This window comes from Chelonia mydas, chromosome 5, assembly GCF_015237465.2.
Source record: "Chelonia mydas isolate rCheMyd1 chromosome 5, rCheMyd1.pri.v2, whole genome shotgun sequence".
NCBI lineage: Eukaryota > Metazoa > Chordata > Testudines > Cheloniidae > Chelonia > Chelonia mydas.
Window position 1 is genome coordinate 113,859,611 of NC_051245.2, and position 19,823 is coordinate 113,879,433.

General features: G+C 41.7%; 1 protein-coding gene across 2 annotated transcripts in view; it reads right to left on the reverse strand.

Annotated features, from left to right (window-relative positions):
• The window catches only part of LINGO2 (leucine rich repeat and Ig domain containing 2), a 735,010-nt gene that overhangs the window by 66,409 nt on the left and 648,778 nt on the right, over nt 1-19,823 (reverse strand). Inside the window, exon 1 of one of the 2 annotated variants that reach the window (XM_043546989.1) lies at nt 19,555-19,813. The exons of the other annotated variant lie outside the window; for it this stretch is intronic. The gene's annotated coding sequence lies outside the window, so the exon portion shown is untranslated. Of the gene's footprint in view, nt 1-19,554; nt 19,814-19,823 lie in introns of those variants that run through there. 2 annotated transcript variants of the gene reach the window in all.

The window sequence follows — 19,823 nt, forward strand, 5'->3', positions numbered from 1 at the left end:
GTGTGGAATTAAGGCCTTGTCTATATACAAAGTTGCACCAGTTTAACTGAAATTGGTTTAAAAAGCCAAGCTGTTAACCAAGGTTACGGTTATTACCAGACCTGAGCAAACAATCCACAGCAGATAATTAGATCAATTGAAGCTCTTTTCATCTTCAATTTTTCCCAATCAGATATACAAAAAAAAAAGTGTAACTTTTTCAGCCCATTTCTGGTTATTATAAAACCCTACCAATTTTCTACTTTGGTTTAAATCAAATGTTACAAGCAGCTAACGGTTTTGGGTTATAGCTTGATGCTTAATGAACAAATATTGGATGGCTCTTGTGACTTTGGGCCTGACCCTCAGAGGTTCTGAGCACACAGATTTTCCACTGAAATTAATGTCACCCTGTGGTCTCCAAGGAATCCATTCACAACAATAATTCAGCAACATTTGCAATCTTCACAATTGTTATTTGCTGTGGGTATCAGTGTAGCCCCTACTAAGACTGAGCTCCCATTGCACACTGTACAAACAACATAGTAAGACACAGCTCTTTCCCCAAAGAACTTCCCCAGAAGAAATAGACAAGACAGGCAAAGGGTGGGAGAAATGAAATATTACCCCGATTTTACAAATGGGGAACTGAGGCAAAGGGAGGTTAAGTGACTAGCCCAAGATCCCACAGGGAGTCTGTGGCAGAGCCAAGAAACATGCCCAGATCTTCAAGTCCCAGTCCTGTGCTTAGCCACAAGACCATCCTTTCATTTAATCAAGGACAGTTTTGCTCTGCATACTTAATACACCCTCTGCTAAGGATTCTTGTTGGAAAATAAATGAAAAGAAATAACACAAATCTTTAATAAGTGACACGATCTATGCTCAGGACCTTTGTTTTGGCCGTAGCCAAATTCTACTTCTTTAGAAAATGGTCAGTGAATGCAACTTTTCTGTCACCACTTTACTTTTCTCTCCCAGTTTACTCTTTGGAGAGATTTGGGTAGCTCAGGTTGGAGAAGCATTAAGGGAGCTTACAGGACTTATTTAAGATGTGGCCTTTGAACCTGTGTTTTCTACCATAAAAATCAATGTGTTTCTTAAAATTCGATGCAAGGAATAATCCAAAGGGGCCTAACTCAATTAAATGGAAGGCAAGTGGGTTTTTGCTCCCGAGCTGACCATGTGGGAAAACAAACAGTGCTCTTTGTTTTATTTATTTATTTCTTTAGCCAGTACTTCCAAAGCTTTTAAGCCACTGCAGAGTAAGTCTTGAAACTCTGGCTAGAACATTAATTAGTAAATAGATTTCAACAGGGGAGGAGACAGACTTGCCATTACAGACTCACTAAATCCAAATATTTATTTTATGTTGAGCAAATAAAAAGCTGTAGCCCTATACTCCGTATTATTCTGTTGATTCAGCAATGCTGAACCATATCCTGGAATGGCAGCTTAGGAAAATGAGGCCACATTTTGTGAAGTGATCTAGCCCACCTGGGAAAAGATTCTAAATTCAATCTGTTCTTGCACTGTGTCCTCACTTTGAGCCATTCATACTGCGAAAAAAGAAAGTTCACTCACTTTCAGCTTCATGGCTGTAGACAGTAACTCCCCTGACATACTGAATACATTGGAATTTCATTGCTGAACAGTAGTGTGGGTTAAATTGTGGTCCTTAAAGTGTTCTTTAGCAGAAGGGATACCTGTTATCTGGACAGTGTGATAGCTCCCTTTTCAGTATTGTTTATCTCTACTCACTTTGTCTGTGCAATCCCATCCTACCATATTCTAAAGGTGGGGTTTTCAAACGCATTGGCCTAACTCTGCTCCAAATGAAGACAAGGAGTTTTATTATTTACTTCAGTGACAGAATAGTCAGGTCAATGCTCAGCATTTTTGAAAATCCCACTGTCATGGGATTCGGGGTGCAATCCAGACCAGTGAGGAGTTGCGTTACCACTTGCTCTGCAACCCTGAGTACTTTACCATCCCTTGCTGCTGTAGCTCCTCGTCTGGCATGATCACAGCCAGCCTACAAGCAAGCAGGTCACACCCTGAGAGTCTGTGTGCTAGAGAGCCTTGGTTCAGCAGCTCTGACCCCAGCAGCCCCACAGGCCCACTATGGCTTCTACCAGCCCTGGTTACAACCATCAAGGTGACCCCAATACACTCCCAGTCCCAAATTTTCTCAAAACTGTACATCCTGAGGTGTCCAGCCCTCTCCTGGACAGTTCAGGGAAATAATAAGGTTTGTTTGCTCTTTTAAAGAGACAAAAGCACATCACAGCTTACTAACTTAACTTAAATATACCCTTCCTTGCAAACACAGCACTGAGTTGGTTTATAGCAAAAATAAAACAAATTTATTAACAATAGGACATAGGTTAAGTGACGCCAAGTAAAGGGAACAAATTTAGAAATGGTTACAAGCAAATAAAAGTGAAAACATATCTAAAAGTGTACAACTTAATCTAAGCAGTTTTCTCACCTATATTCAGTTTCCAGAGACTTTAACCTCTCCTTGGGTCCATAATTCTCGCTTGCAAGAGTTCTGGCCTCTTGAGTTTGTGTAATGATGGAGGCCAAAGATGGCTTCTGTTCTTGCTTATATCTTTCAAAGTTCAAATACCGTGTTTCAAGAGGTCAGATGGCCTCATGCTGTTACTCCCGTCCTGTGGGCTTCTCATCCCCCCAGTGTGTAAATGGGGTGTCGTTTGCTTTGATTCTACCATGCTTAATTTACATAGGAGACTGCTGCTTTCTCTCCTGTCTGGGAGGGAACCTGTTTCTCCATTTGGTCACAGGCTTAAAAGCATGGTATCATTAAGTATCCATATTTCCTCATATAGTGTTAAAATTTATATATCACAATGACATTAATCACCAGTGTCATCAGCTTTTAGAAAAAAACGCACTCTGTACACTATTATAATATAGTACTATTGTATACAACCAGTTGATTCAATTGCTTATCACTTGAGGTTCAGCTCCCTTGTCTTTATAGACTAGTAAAACTTTAAAATGGATTCTTCTGAAGATTACCTCTCAAAGTGAAGTTTATTCAAGCTGTCAGGAAGGCCACATGGAGTCTGGTGGTGAAGGACCCTCCATGTTCTTTCTTCCCCTACTGGTGTTTGCTAAAATGCAACTTGTTCTGTTTCCTGCAATCTCTCCACCTTGTTAGTTCATTTACTGCTTATATGTAAATTGATCTACACCCACATTCCTTTGTCTCAGGCATACTGTGCTTATGCATTGCTTGCCAAACACATTTTAAGAATATAATTCTAGTACATATTCAAAACTTTCTATACACACTCTGTGTATACATCACACAAGAATATTAATGATCAGTGAATTATTAGTTTACCAATTATATCTTACATGAACAGTGTGTTAGGTGCAGTGAGTAGGTGAGGACTGACAAGTTCTGCTGACAGAGTAGGGTAACCCAAAAGGGCCACTGTCGCATCTACCTTATATTTTCACTTTAATAAAAGTGAGACAAGATTATAAATGGAAGAGCTATGGGTTGAGGATGTATATTCTGCCGATACAAAGACGTAATCCTAAAATCTGCACATCTTGCATGTACAAAGTTTGTAGGATAAATTGTTGTGTAAGCTGAGTCTTGAGACAAGTGTTTTACCAGTGGCTCTTCTAAAAAGGTGTCTTAAAGATATAACACCCGTTTGCCAAATATCATTTTTTTTTCGGATTGTGATGAAGGTCTTTGATTTCTAGTCTGAAACTGTAAAGATCTTCTCTCAATCTGAATTCCCCCAAAGCTCAGGGGTGCTCACAGGAGGAGTTGGGTTCATCTGAAAAGTTTGAATACAGATTCCAAACTTCCTCTACGTTTGAATGTGATTGGAGCAGTTAAGCCATCTCTAGTCACACTCCCTATCCCTCTGGAGACATTTAAAACTAGTCTGGAGAAAGAACTGGAGAACAAGAAACCAGCTCTACTGGGATGGGCTGAAATGGTGGGACGGGCTGAGCTGATAAGTCTTTTTCATTTTTAGTATTTATGGTTTGTTTTTCTTTTCAGCAAAAATCTGGGAACACAGAAGCACATCAGAATGGAACATAAAAGGGGGAAATATTGAACCAAACTTTTCCAACCTCATTACAAGTTCAGCTGAGGTTTGGTTAAAAATTTGAAAGGGGGGGAGCTTTCATTCTACCAAATCCAAGCCATCCATTCCTAATAACCAGTAAAGTGGATTTTGATTCAAGCAAAACTATTTTTACTGCAATGAGCCGATAATGGAATTACCACGCAATAGGTGCGCGTTTCCTTTTGGGGAGTTACTACCTAACTGAGCAATGCTTAAGTTTCCACAAGCTGACATTGTAGTGTATTTGGGTAATACTGTGAAAACAAAGGCATTCAATTCAATGTGTTTTTTCACATAAGAAGTTGCAAAATGCAGTTTACAGTATTTCATTCAACCTGATATGTGCTTCATTCTCCTAACCCAGAGAGAAAGGGCACTTTGATAAGTGATAAGAAAAAAACAAACCCTCAGATGCTGCCAAAGTAAAGTGCAATAGGACATATCAGAAAATATGAAATGTCAAGTACCATGTATGGGAACTATACCTGTGCTTTTTTTTTTTTTTTTTTTGGAATGACAACCAGTTGCCTCTATCAAAGAGTGATTTCAATACCATCGAGTAGAGAACTGCTTTCATGCTTCTGGATTTTGTTAGTAATGGATTCACAAATTTTGTGTATCCTAACCAGTAAGCATGACTTTGCATGCTCTGAAGTTCAAGGCTAGTTCAAATAAACTGTGGTCAAATATTTGTGCAATGCTATTGGCAAGGTCTGGGTTTTATAGGTTCCTACACACTCGTTCATGTTCGTACAGATTTGCCAGAATCGACAGTGGAATTTATGACTGTTTTAGAAAATACCACAAGTCTTGCCGTAGGTGACCTTCCCCATGAACACTTGATTGGACTCAAAATGCACTGGCAAGTGGCAGCTGGAAAATTTCTCTGGAAAACTAGATAGAACAAAAGAGTTTGCACAAAGTTTCCATTCAACAATTCTAACAAATCATTGTTGGGTCATAAAATACCATCAGACTCTACCTGCTTTTGAGTACCTTACAGATCGAGTGAAAACTGTAACTCAGCTATAGCTGGCTGACAGTGATAAACAAAACACATTTCAGCAGGCATTTTTAACATGTATAAAAGGATAACTTGCGCACATACAAATTCAGCCCTAGCCTCATGAACACATACCAGTATATTTCCAGTTATTGACTGTCAAGGGTGAATCCCCACTCTGCCACTTCAAGTGCAGAAGGTAGGGGCCTGCAAGGATTCTAAAAATTAATACAGGCTACTCCAGGCTTGTATTAAACTCCCAAGGTTACAGCTTTCCTCCTCTGACCTTGGCTTGGTAAACGCTGCCACCACCCAAATGCAACAAAACCCCCTTTGATCCCAGGAAGGAGCACTTGGGAATTCCTCCCTTTGGGGGTGCCCTCAAGCCCTTTCACCCTCCCCCCCGCCCCAGGGGAAGAGCTGAAAAGGGGAACAAAGGAAATTAGGTGTGGCTACCAGCTAATCAAAGAACATGCACAAACCTCTTAGGACACCAAAAATCCAATCCTGTTCTTAAAAAAGGTAAATTTTATTAAAAACAAAAAGAAAGAAAATACATCTGGAACTTAAGCTTTTGCTAGATTTTAAAAGAGCAATTCCAAAAATCAAGCACCCAAAATAGCTTTCTTGGGGGTTCAGCTTAAAGGTTACAAGCAAACAAAAGCATCTGGGGTTAGCACAGAGGAGTCCGCAAGCCAATGAGAAATAAAAGAAATAACCCTAATCGCGTCTAGTTAGCATTCTGATCTGCTTACACATTGGAGTTCAGATAAGGCGTTCTAGGCATGATCTGAGGACTTATAATCATACATGGCTTAATTGCTTATAGCATGGCTGCTCTGACCCTTCAGCCCAGAGAGGACAGACAGAGGGAAAGTTTCTTTCCCAATTTTAAAAAGCTCTACCTTCCCATTGGCTCTTTTGGTCAGGTGCTCACTTTTTTTTTTAACCTGGGGGACTTTTTAATCCTTTACAGGTAAAACAAGTAAAGAACAGCTACTAAGAGGGATTTTACAGCTAGCTGGCTGGCTGGCTGTCCATCAAACAGAGCTATCCTCCCTCCCCCCTTTATTTATTACATTGACAGATCAAGTTATTTGCTAAAGTTCAAATGCTTTATGTTAAATGTCAGGGAATAGTTTTGTAAACAGACAAAGCATAAATTCCCATAATGGATTTGTGATGGGTTGGATCACAGAAACCCATTGGGTCTGCCAACTGATGTGCCAAGACTACTTCTGCCCCTGCTTTCCCTGCCAGCTTGGGACTTCAGAGCCCTGCCTGGCTATCCCAGACATGCTTGCTAGCCACAAACTGCAAGCTTAATTGAAAGCAGCTTAAGAAGTGTTCCTGTCTTTAACACTCAGATGCCCAAATCCCAATGGAGTCCAAACCCCAAATAAATCCATTTTACCCTGTATAAAGTTTATACAGGATAAACTCATAAATTGTTCGCCCTCTATAACACTGATAGAGAGATATGCACAGCTGTTTCCCCCCTCCAGGTATTAATGCATATTCTGGGTTAAATAATAAGTAAAAAGTGATTTTATTAAATACAGAAAGTAGGATTTAAGTGGCTCCAGATAGTAACAGACAGAGCAAAGTGAATTATCAAGCAAAACAAAATAGAACATGCAAGTCTATGCCTAATACAGTAAGAAAACTGAATATGGATAAAACCTCACCCTCAGAGGTGTTCCAGCAAGCTTCATTTTACAGACTAGTTTCCTTCTAGTCTGGGTCCAATCACTCACTCACACCCCCTGTGGTTACTGTCCTTTGTTCCAGTTTCTTTCAGGTATCCTTGGGGGTGGAGAGGCTCTCTCTTGAGCCATCTGAAGACCCAATGGAGGGGTCTCCCATGGACTTAGATAGACCTTCTCTTGTGGGTGGAGACCCCCTCCTCTCTCCTATGCAAAGTCCCGCTCCAAGATGGAGTTTTGGAGTCACATGGGCAAGTCACATGTCCATGTTTGACTCAGTTTTTACAGGGAGCAGCCATTGCCCACATGCTATCTTTGAATGTCTCCAGGAAGACTTCTTATGTGGATTGGAGCATTCCAAGAGCCATTGTTCGTTAAGTGTTTCTTGACTGGGCACTTAATTTGCACATTCCTTTCTCAAGAAGGACCGAATGCTTTACTCGGGCTACTTAAAAATCAAGCAAGTACACAGCCAATATTCATAACTTTGAATAAAAAAATGATACATGCATACAAATAGGATGAATAGATTCAGTAGATCATAACCTTTACAGAGATATGATACATGGCATATGTAGCATAAAACATATTCCAGTTATGTCATATGTACATTCATAAGCATACTTCCATAAAGCCTTATGGGGTACACCATCACAGGATTTACATAAAGAAAACCTATCTTTGCTATTGCTAACAATACATGTGGCTCCCATTCATTTATAAGTCTTACATTATTTATCACAACACAGTCATTCTTAGCTTCTGCATCTATCACTTAATGCAAATAAGATGTATTCTGTAATCTTCCTGGGGTTCTTTAAAATCCAGGAAAGGAATGATAAATATCACAATTTGTTTACTGTTCAACAACAATTAGACGGCATGAATAAATCGGAACAACATCTTACCAAACAACTTCTAAAGACCATCTCCAGATTCCCAGATCATCTATAAATACACTAATGTTCAATATAGTGCATACAATTATTACATCGACCCAATATAGTTCTTAAAACTTTTTCCCTGGACATACTTACATTCCCTTTTTTTCTTACTGTCCTTCCTGCATGGGGGCACTGCTGTAAATAAGTGATAATAGACTGTTTGGGGGGGAAGTGTCCTCCTCTTAGGCCTGGTCTACATTACGAGTTTAGGTCGAGTTTAGCAGCGTTATCTCAATTTAACCCTGCGCCCGTCCACATGACAAAGCCCTTTTTTTCGACTTAAAGAGCTCTTAAAATTAATTTCTTTACTCAACCCCCGACGAGGGGATTAGTGCTGAAATCGGCCTTGCCAGGTACTGTGGACGCAATTTGACGGTATTAGCCTCCGGGAGCTATCTCAGAGTGCTCAGTTGTGACCGCTTTGGACAGCGCTCTCAACTCAGATGCACTGGCCAGGTATACAGGAAAAGGCCCACAAACTTCTGAATCTCATTTCCTGTTTGGCCAGGGTTGCGAGCTCACCTGCACAGGTCACCATGCAGAGCCCATCAGCACAGGAGACCATGCAGTCCCAGAATCACCGAAGAGCTCCAGCATGGACCGAATGGGAGGTACGGGATTTGATCGCTGCATGGGGAGACGAATCCGTGCTGGCAGAACTCTGGTCGAAAAGAAAAATGCCAAAATATTTGAAAAAATCTCCAATGGCATGAAGGACAGAGGCTATAACAGGGATGCGCAGCAGTGCCGCGTGAAAATTAAGGAGCTCAGGCAAGCCTACCAAAACACCAGAGAGGCAAACGGCCGCTCCAGTTCAGAACCCCAGACATGCCACTTCTATGATGAGCTGCATGCCATTCTAGGGGGTGCAGCCACCATTACCCCAACCCTGTGCTTTGACTCTGTCCAAGGAGTGGGAGGCAACACGGAAGCGGGTTTTGGGGGTGAGGATGATGATGATGATGAGGTTGTAGATAGCTCACAGCAAGGAAGCAGAGAAACCAGTTTCCCTAACAGCCAGGATCTGTTTATCACCCTGGACCTGGACCCAGCACGCCCAAACCCACCCAAGGCGGGCTCCCGGACCCTGAAGGCACAGAAGGGACCGCTGGTGAGTGTACCTTTGTAAATATTATACACGATTTAAAAGCAAGCGTGTTTAATGATTAATTTGTCCTCGTATTCGCGGCCAGTACAGCTACTGGAAAAGTCTGTTAATGTGTCTGGGGATGGAGCGAAAATCCACCAGGGACATCTCCATAAAGCTCTCCTGGATATACTCCCAAAGCCTTTGCAAAAGGTTTCTGGGGAGGGCAGCCTTATTCCGTCCTCCATGGTAGGACACTTTACCACGCCAGGCCAGTAGCATGTAGTCGGGAATCATTGCAGAACAAAGAATTGCAGCATATGGTCCTGGTGTTTGCTGGCATTCAAACAACATCTGTTCTTTATCTCTCTGAGTTACCCTCAGGAGAGTGATATCATTCATGATCACCTGGTTGAAATAGGGTGGTTTTAGTAAGCAGACATTCAGAGGTGCCCATTCCTGCTGGGCTGTTTGCCTGTGGCTGAACAGAAATCTTCCCCGCTGTTAGCCACGCGATGGGGGGAGGGGTGAAGCCATCATCCCAGAGAATTGTGTGTGTGTGTGTGTGTGTGTGTGGTGGTGGGGGTTAGTTGGGTTTCTGCTGCACGTGAACTCGGGAACCGCAGCCCCGCCTCTTAAATTGCCAACCCATTTTTAATGGCCAACCCAACGGCTACTTCGTATGGGAAAAGAGGGCGCTGCTGTTTGAAACCATTCCCACGTTATGAAGGTTAAAGAAACCAAAAGACTGTGGTTTACCATGGCTGCCTGCAAGCCGAATTCTGTTGCCCGGCACTGCATGAGTGATCTCTCACACCAAACCGGCATATCCTCAATAAGAGGCAAAATGCGACCTTGTAATGAAAGCACATGTGCTATGTAATGTTAACATCAAGGTTTACCGTGAAAGAGTGTACCCATTGTTCTATAAAATGTGTCTTTTTAACTACCACGCTCCCTTTTTCCCTCCAGCAGCTGCATATGTTTCTCCTTCCCAGAGGCAAGCGAAGATTAGAAGGAGAAAAAACCGCACTTGCGATGAAATGTTCTCTGACCTCATGCTATCCTCCCACACTGACAGAGCACAGCAAAATACATGGAGGCAGACAATCTCAGAGTGCAGAAAAACACAATATGACTGCGAGGAGAGGTGGCGGACTGAAGATGGTAGGTGGCGTCAGCTTCCTGAAAGAAGGCAGGAGTCAATGCTCAGGCTGCTGGAGGATCAAACTCATATGCTCCAGCATATGGTTGAGCTGCAGGAAAGGCAGCAGGAGCACAGACCGCCGCTATAGCCCCTGTGTAACCAACCGCCCTCCTCCCCAAGTTCCATAGCCTCCTCACCCAGATGCCCAAGAATGCGGGGGGGGGGGGGGGGGGCTCTGGCCACCCAGAGGATTGCCCAAGCAACAGAAGGCTGGCATTCAATAAGTTTTAAAGTGCTGTGTGGCTTTGTCCTTCCCTCCTCCACCACCCCACCTGGTGCTTCCCTCCTCCACCACACCTCCTGAGCTACCTTGGCAGTTATCCCCCTATTTGTGTGATGAATAAATAAAGAATGCATGAATGTGAAGCAACAATGACTTTATTGCCTCTGAAAGTGGTGATCGAAGTGGGAAGAGGAGGGTGCTTAGCTTACAGGAAAGTTGAGTGAACCTTGGGGGGGTTTCCATCAAGGAGAAACAAACAGAACTTTCACACCGTAGCCTGGCCATTCCTGAAACTGTTTTTCAAAGTTTCTCTGATGTGCACTGCGCCCTTCTGTACTCTTCTAACCGCCTTGGTGTCTGGCTGCGCGTAATCAGCAGCCAGGCGATTTGCCTCAACCTCCCACCCCGCCATAAATGTCTCCCCCTTACTCTCACGGATATTGTGGAGCGCACAGCAAGAAATAATAACAATGGGAATATTGGTTTCACTGAGGTCTAAACGACTCAGTAAACTGCGCCAGCATGCTTTTTAAACACCCAAATGCACATTCTACCACCATTCTGCACTTGCTCAGCCTATAGTTGAACAGCTCCTGACTACTGTCCAGGCTGCCTATGTATGGCTTCATGAGCCAGGGCATTGAGGGGTAGGTTGGGTCCCCAAGGATAACTATAGGCATTTCAACATCCCCAATGGTTATTTTCTGGTCTGGAAAGTAAGTCCCTTGCTGCAGCTGTTGAAACAGACCAGAGTTCCTGAAGATGCGAGCGTCATGTACCTTTCCCGGCCATCCTACGCTGATGTTGGTGAAACGTCCCTTGTGATCCACCAGTGCTTGCAGCACCATTGAAAAGTACCCCTTTCGGTTTATGTACTTGCTGCCTTGGTGCTCCGGTGCCAAGATAGGGATATGGGTTCCATAGATAGGGATATGGGTTCCACCCCACCACAGTTAGGAAATCCCATTGCAGCAAAGCCATCCACTATGACCTGCATATTTCCCAGAGTCACTACCCTTGATAGCAGCAGCTCAGTGATTGCGTTGGCTACTTGTATCACAGCAGCCCCCACAGTAGATTTGCCTACTCCAAATTGATTCCCAACTGACTGGTAGCTGTCTGGCGTTGCAAGCTTCCACAGGGCTATCACCACTTGCTTCTCAACTGTGAGGGCTGCTTTCATCTTGGTATTCTTGTGCTTCAGGGCAAGGGAAAGCAAGTCACAAAGTTCCATGAAAGTGCCCTTACGCATGCGAAAGTTTCGCAGCCACTGGGAATCGTCCCAGACCTGCAACACTATGCGGTCCCACCAGTCTGTGCTTGTTTCACGGGCCCAGAATCAGCGTTCCACGCCATGAACCTGCCCAACTGACACCGTGATGTGCACATTGCAGGGGCTTGTACTTTGTGAGAAGTCTATGTCCATGTCCTCATCACTCTCGTCACCACGCTGCAGTCGCCTCCTCCTCGCCTGGTTTTGCTTTTCTTGCAGGTTGTGGTTCATAGAATCATAGAATATCAGGGTTGGAAGGGACCTCAGGAGGTCATCTAGTCCAACCCCCTGCTCAAAGCAGGACCAATCCCCAGTTTTTGCCCCAGATCCCTAAATGGCCCCCTCAAGGATTGAACTCACAACCCTGGGTTTAGCAGGCCAATGCTCAAACCACTGAGCTATCCCTCCTCCGAATGGGAGAACCATATAGGGTCTGCATATCCTGCTGGATAATGTGCGTGGTGTTTATCGTGCTCATAATTGCCGCGGTGATCTGAGTGGGCACCATGTTCCCAGTGCTATGGCATCTGCGCTGAAAAAAGACACGAAACGATTGTCTGCCGTTGCTATGACAGAGGGAGGGGCGACTGACAACATGGCTTACAGGGTTGGCTTGCAGGAAATTAAAATCAACAAAGGGGGAGGCTTTGCATCAAGGAGAAACAGAATGGCGCCCTCAAGAATAGAACTCAAAACCCTGGGTTTAGCAGGCGTTGATTTCACGGAGGGAGGGAGGGAGGGGGGAGAAAATGAATACAAATGAATACAAAACAAATCTGGTCTATTTCTTGTTTTGATCCACTTCATCTATCTTTATACATCTTGCTGGCAGCAGATGGTGCAGTACAACTGCTAGCCATTGTCATTTCCTGAGTGCTCGGCAGAAGACGGTGCAGTGTGACTGCTGGCCATCATCATCTCCTGGCTGCTCATTAGAAGACGGTGCAGTACGACTGCCGGCAGGACTGAATCGCCATGAGATGAAACTCCCATGTCTTCCCAGGCGCCCCTGACCGACCTCACCAAGGTCGGCTAAAAGAGCACCCTGGAGTACGGCGACGATGGCTACCAGTCATACTGCACTGTCTGCTGACAAAAGGCAATGAGCTGCTGCTGTGTAGCAATGCAGTACCGCGTCTGCCAGCACCCAGGAGACATACAGTGACGGTGAGCTTAGCGGGCTCCATGCTTGCCGTGCTATGGTGCCTGCACAGGTAACCCAGGAAAAAAGGCGCAAAACGATTCCCTGCCGTTGCTTTCATGGAGGGAGGGAGGGCAGGGAGGGCCTGACAATATGTACCCAGAACCACCCGTGACAATGTTTTTGCCCCATCAGGCATTGGGATCTCAACCCAGAATTCAAATGGGTGATGGAGACTGTGGGAACTGTGGAATAGCTACCCACAGTGCAACGCTCTGGAAGTCGACGGTTGCCTCAGTACTGTGGATGCACTCCACCGACTAAATGCACTTAGAGCATTTGTGTGGGGATACACACAATCGACTGGATAAAAACGCTTTCTACAAAACCGACTTCTATAAATTTGACCTAATTTCGTAGTGTAGACATACCCTTAGTAACAGTTTTTTTTTAAAAAAAATTAATTGGGGTTTGATTAAAAAAGCATGACGTGCTTGTGTGTTAATCAGCATAAGATAAGATGAATTATTTTGTGTCTTGGAACATTTTTAAAATCCATTTGCTGCCTCCCTTTATAGCATTTCTCAAATATTGAAAGATAACTGTTACCCTTTTTGGAACTTCACTTCAGCTCTAATTTCCAATTTCTTTATTATCATAAAAGCAGACTGATTCATTAAAAGTTAGCAGAATTTACTCCAGCTCCCTAGCTGGATTTACATGTTGTGCAATCAACTGCCGTAGAGTTGCTTTTCCATCATGAATATAATTAATTATTTTATATGGGAGATGGAAGGGATTGGTTTGTACTGTAGCCCTGAAATAGAAAAGATAGCCTAGACTTCCAAGAGAAAAAAATCTATTTTTCCTGTTATTTACTTTATAAACATTTCTTTTTGTGACAAGTTTAGTAGTCATTAATAGCAATGATCTTTTGTCAGGCTACTTCCTGCACTGAATAAAACTGTCCATTACTTCTATTTTTAACACTACCATGCGGTGAACATTTGTTAGTCTACATAGGAAGGTTTTAGGCTACTACTTCAATAAAATTCAGAGTACTCACAGTAGGATTAATGGAGTGATACAATCAATGCCCCCAGAATAATGAGTTAGAAAAAAATGAAAGCCCAGTACATCTATGGGTGCATGCTTTCCCAGCTCTCCCCTCATGCCATCACCTTCTGGGAAAAATAAAGCCGAAGGAAGCATTTAAGTATGTACAAGGAGGCACTTAACCAAATTATGTTTATCTTTCAGGGGATGGCAATACTTGATATAATAATGGTCACTCCTATGGCTTGATTTTTCACCAGGGGCTAATGGATCAAGAAAAGTTGCAAGAACACTCTTGCAAAATGCCAGCTACAACATTTAGCAGCACCCTACAGAGTAATATTACTCAGGTGTGTGTTTCTTAGTTTAAGTAAGGATCTTTAAAAACATATCCTTTTTTTGTTATACTCTGCAAGGCATGGATGAATCTCCACTGAATTCTAACATCAAATTCTGATCACATGCTTAGACAATATTATTCTTACAAAACATGTAACTGGAGCATTACACAGAGGTACACGTGAGGTCTGAGTATTGTACTGTATGAGTATTCTAGTTGAATTCTGCAGAACCCAAAGTCCGAAGTCCAAGCAGCTTCTCTGAGGCAACCCAAGAATGCACATTTCCATGCATCTTTTAGTTAGAGTCTAATTACTTCCAAGTTTCAGACTGAGCTGGAAGCTATAACAATAAGGCGTTGAATTGCTCCAAAACCTGGGTAGGGAAGGGTGTGAATACTTAATAGTCTGAGAGAGTTTGGAGTCTCAGTCTAAACGTCTTTTTGAAACTGCCTGAAAGATTAAGGTGTCTATGCTGGAAATTCTCTAATGGTTATGAAAGGACATATAGGACATCTCCAGGGCAAGACACTCATAAGCTCTTGTGAGAAGCAATGGGTAAGACTTCATATTAACATAAGAGATAATAAGGAGCCATGGTCATTTTTTGGGTAATGAAGATGTTCTTGAATTATTTTCCCTTTCTATACAAAGCGTTTTTCCTTCTGTTATAATGTGTTATAATTTAAATCTTGCTTTTATCAACCCCTTTCTTTTCGCAGAGTCTGTACATATGTACCTCACAATGGCTCTACTAGTTTTGTAGTTATTCCTGCCTTTGTATCTACTCTTTAGTTAATAATACTGAACATCACTGAGTTTCAAGCTCCTTTTGTGTGGAGCACAGGCCTCTCAGGATCAGGTACAGCACAAAAGCTCTTTTGGGGAACATTAGGTTCCAGAAACCATTTTGAAATAATTTGTTGACTCAAATGTACAAAAGACGTTTTAGGCCCTACAAAATTACTGTAGCACATATTCCAGCATTTTAGATATATCATTCTTAAGATGTATTATTTAAGAAGATTAAAATTTAAAACAGGAAACACTGGGAAAACTTTTTGAAAGGACACATGCTCCCTTTACTGGCTTTCCAGCATCAGTGGTAACCAGAAATGGGGCAGTTTAATCTCTGGCAAATTAAAGGAGATTATTGATGCTATTGTTTGGACCAGTCCATTTAAATTTAGAAGGGAGAGGTCTCAACAGCGAATGGAGAGTGTGGAAGTGTCGCTGCCACACCAGGTGTAATAAAGACACACTAACTCAATGGCCAAAGACTCCAAAAATGTCTTCCCGATAAATAAGCAAGTTCCTTCTTCTTAGGGCAAGGAACAGCTATGCAGGAAGCTAATGAAGCTTGTATGCGAAAAAATAGGATAACTTCTCTCATTAAATGTACTCCCTTCATTGCCCAGCAAAGCAGACATTCGTGGGGGAGATATACCTGCTGTTGAGATTCTCAGACTCCTTTCCTCCCATCCTGGCTATTCACTTTACACTATTTTTTTTCCCTAGAGAAAAAGCAAAGGGCTTAATTCTAATTTCAGATGTATGTGGAGGGTTCTCTGACTAAAATGGAGCAGCTACACAAGCATCTGAGAGATAAATATTTAGCGTATTCCGTAAACATAAGAAACAGGCCTATTATTTTATTCTCCTGGATGCTTTAAAGGATACATTTTTTTAAAATATGTATATGATATACATGCTTAAAAAGTTGCTAGCAAGTGTCCTGCACTTACTTGCTGAACAAAGTACTTTTAATCCCCATATTAATTTGTAAAAAGAGCTTGATTTTCTTTATTTTTTTACATGTAAACAAACACTAAAAACTTCCCTTTCCTCACAGAAAATATAATTAATAATATATGGCTTTGCACTTCTAACACATCTTCTATGCAAGGATCTCAGTGTGTAGAAACTTGAATGAACTAACACCACTGTCAGGACAGAAACAGTTGAGGCACAATCAGATAAATGACTTGATCAAATACATGCAAGAAGCCTGTGCATAGGTGGAAAGAGAAAACAGATCTCCTGAGGGCCCCCCAACCCCCAATCCTTAATACAAATAAGGTAGTGACTAAAGGTCCCAGATGAGATTGGGGCCCTATTATACAAATATCTATCATGAAACAAATAACTAGCTTTCTAAATAGGCAAGTCACACAAATGGTAGAAGGGGAAAAATTGCCGAAGATCAGTGGTGGAGCCAGAATTAGAACTTAGGCTCTAGAGTTCCAGTCTTGTGCCCTACCCATGGCTGTCCGCTTGAGCCAGAAGACCATCCTACCCCTCTTGGACAACTCTTAAGGCTTTCATATATTTGTTTTTGTTTGGTGCAAATCACACTGCAAAAAATAATCAATGTGGTGTGACCAAACCTAAGGGACGCTGACATTGCTTTGGCTATAAACTAGAGATGATCAATCATTGGAATTTCTATCCTGTGGCAAATTCCAATGTGTAGACATGGATTTTCATCATAAATAGACACAAAAAAGTCAAAATGTCACAAGTTTTCATGGAACAAAAATGTCTGAAAAATTTTAGTTTGGAGATATTAATATTTTGTTATGGTTTGTTGAATTGAATCAAAACATTTCACTTCAGGTCAATTTGCTATTTAAGTGCATGTCCCTAAAATGTCCCTGTACCTCATGGAGTTATAGTTTAGATGCTTCATGCCCCCATTCTTCCCAATAGACTGGAGTCCTGGATGGACTACATTTCCCATAATGCACCTCAAATCATATGTTCCCCCAAGAAGCATCATGCAGCTCAGTCAGACAGGCAATCATAGCAAGTCTTGTAGTTCAGTCAAGAAGCCCTGAGTGTAGGGGAGAATAGAATCATGAGACATGCAAACTACGATTCTGAAGAGTCATTGTGGCACCTTAGGCAGATGATGTTTAATGTGAAACTTACTCAAAATTAAATGTTTTGGTTCAGCTCAACAAATGTTTCCATTAAAGTACAACCGCCTCAAAATGAAATCTTTCTTTTGAATTTTCCTGATGGAAAACAGAAAAATTACTTCAAAATTGAAATTTCATGTGGAAAAATTTTGATTTTGTGGTAACTGCATTTTCTGTTGAAAAATTATTTCATTCGAAGCCAGCTCTAATATAAACCTTCTCCGGGGGGATGGGTGGCATTAGAAAAACTGGAAGGAAGTCTTTTGCAATCAGCATGCTGCATGGCATTAGGGATATTTAAAATAGAAACCTCTGTAGCCTTTACTATTCTCGGATACATGCTTGAAAAGTTCAGCCCCAGACTTCCATATGCAACAAAAGTTTTTGAACTCAAGACCTTTGGGACTAGGAAGGGAAAATCTATTTAGATACTATGGGTATGGATGTCAATGGAAGAATCAGGATAAATGGATAATTTAATCAAATACAAACTGGTTGAAAAAAATGTAGTCGGGCTTTCTGGTTTCCATGCCTCATAAAACTTCCTCTATTGCTAATTTTCTATATTAATTTTATTCCTTTTAAAAAGCCACACTTAAAGATTTCTAGATTACATAAAGATTGTGTATTTTTTATGAAAAAAAAATAACAGTGATCTGCCCCCAACTTCGCGATCCAGCATACAACAGTTAATCGAATTGCATCAGGAGTAAATTCTGAAAGTCAAAAAGAGAAAGCCACACTTATATCTTGTCTGATCAAGTAGACATGTGATCCCTTTACTCCTGTGAAACTCATAGGATTGCTCATTATATCTACCTAATCAGAAAGCCTGATAAAAATCAGCTGATATTGCCAGGAAAATGTTGATCTGCATGAATATTCTTCTTAGGTAAGGCACCCCTCTGCATAAAACTCCAACATTTTCTTGCAAATAGTAAGATAATTGAATTTGCAACAAAATTAGAGTGCACATCTTTCTTCCTTTCTTTCTGTCAATCCAGTAGGAAGCAATCTGCAGACCAGTGAAATCCCATCTTGGAAGAAACTGGCAAGTTGCCACCAGAGTGTTTAGTAAACAGAACATATGAAAAAGTCACAGGCACACAATGAGAATCTGATGTGATATGTCACAGAGAGATCATCATGTGAATAGATTTTAATGAAATGGGGGCCCGGTTCATTCACCTTTTCATTAGGAAAGGCATAGAGAGAATGTCCTGAAAAAGCTTTGGAGAACAAACATACCTTTGTTACCACTTTATGACACCTTGCTGCCTGGCACCAGTTTGTTGTAGTTCTCATGAAACATTCCATATTATATCTATCTTAATTCTGTCCCAGGCCTTCTAGAAACCTCACATCTTTAATCTATTTGTTACAGTCTCCATTTCAGACTCTCTTTAGAATTGTGAGACTATAATATCCTCTCTGCATTCACACCCTACTGCAGTAAATAATGTCTCTCATTCTTTTCCCCTCTCTGTCTTAACAAGTATCAGTAATTACATGGAGGACTATTTTGAATAAAATTGTGAAGATGGCAGTAATTAAAGAAATATTGCTGCCTGTCATTTCAATAAAGCTGTGTTAGCTAATTACATGGTTCAGTAGCACAGAGGAAAAAAGGAGAAAAAAAAGGGGGGGGAAGAGAAATCTAGCGTGGAAGTTTCTACAGAAACAAGCACTTTTTCTATCCTGATGAGATTTTAGCATATTCAAGGGGAGTAATGGGAATACTGTACCTGTGCACGTGCTTGAGTCTGCAACTCACAGGGGTTTGGCTAATGATGGAGCCCACAGGCTCTCCCAGCACACACCATCTCCTCCACTGCGCAAACATTACACATAGAGGACATCACTGTATATCTTGAGGGCATTTAAAGCTGATGTTTACCATGAGGAATAAATCGCGGAATATTCAACTTGCCTGATAAGGGAGTCACTTCCTCATACGTATGAAACCAGTTATTAGTCTGCAAGGATGTAAAATGTGCTAGCGTGTGTGGACATAGATGCTTTTGTGCTAAGCCCACTGGATACATTTACTTAATGACTTGACCAGACAGACACAATAGGAAAATTGCAGACTGCTTCATATCTGGTAAGAATCACAGCATTACAAGCAGAGTCTAAATGGAGTTCCTGAAATTCATCAGAGAACATACAAGAGAATTTTTGGGAAAAAGCTCAGCTTTTTGCTTGCTTAATAGCATCAGTAGAAAAAAACCCATCTGTGCTAGTAAAATGCACAAGGGAATAAGTGTTGGTTATTACTTCACTTCCTTTTGAAATCATCTTCGCATGCTAAGCTTCAGAGATCTGCACCACTATCATACAGTCTGCCTTTAACAAATCTCATCATAATTTATCAAAATATACAAATTTTAATTTCTAATCAGGCACAACTTTTTGGGTTGCAATTGCTTCTTGTGGATTTTCATAGTAGGAAGGAGCATACATGGTGATAATTTGATTTACTTATTTCATTCATTTCCCCTACTTTTATTTTAATTGAATGGAAAGAGAAGGCAAAAACGGTGGATACAAACCTGGCTCAGATAATCACCAAAGGAACCAGCAAAAATCAGCTGCTTAGTGGAAGGACTTTCTTCAAAAAGTCAATCGAAACTATATTGGAAATCATCGTGGCTACTTGAGAGTGGTTGCTTAGGACAGATGGTAGCCTATTTGCAGTGCATGTCTTGAGTGTTGGTTTCAATGTCTGCAGATGTTTATATTTATAAAGCTGGGCTCTGATTCCACATGCTTTACTCAGGTAACCCTCAGCAGTCAGTAGCCGTGTTGCCTGAGTAAGGCA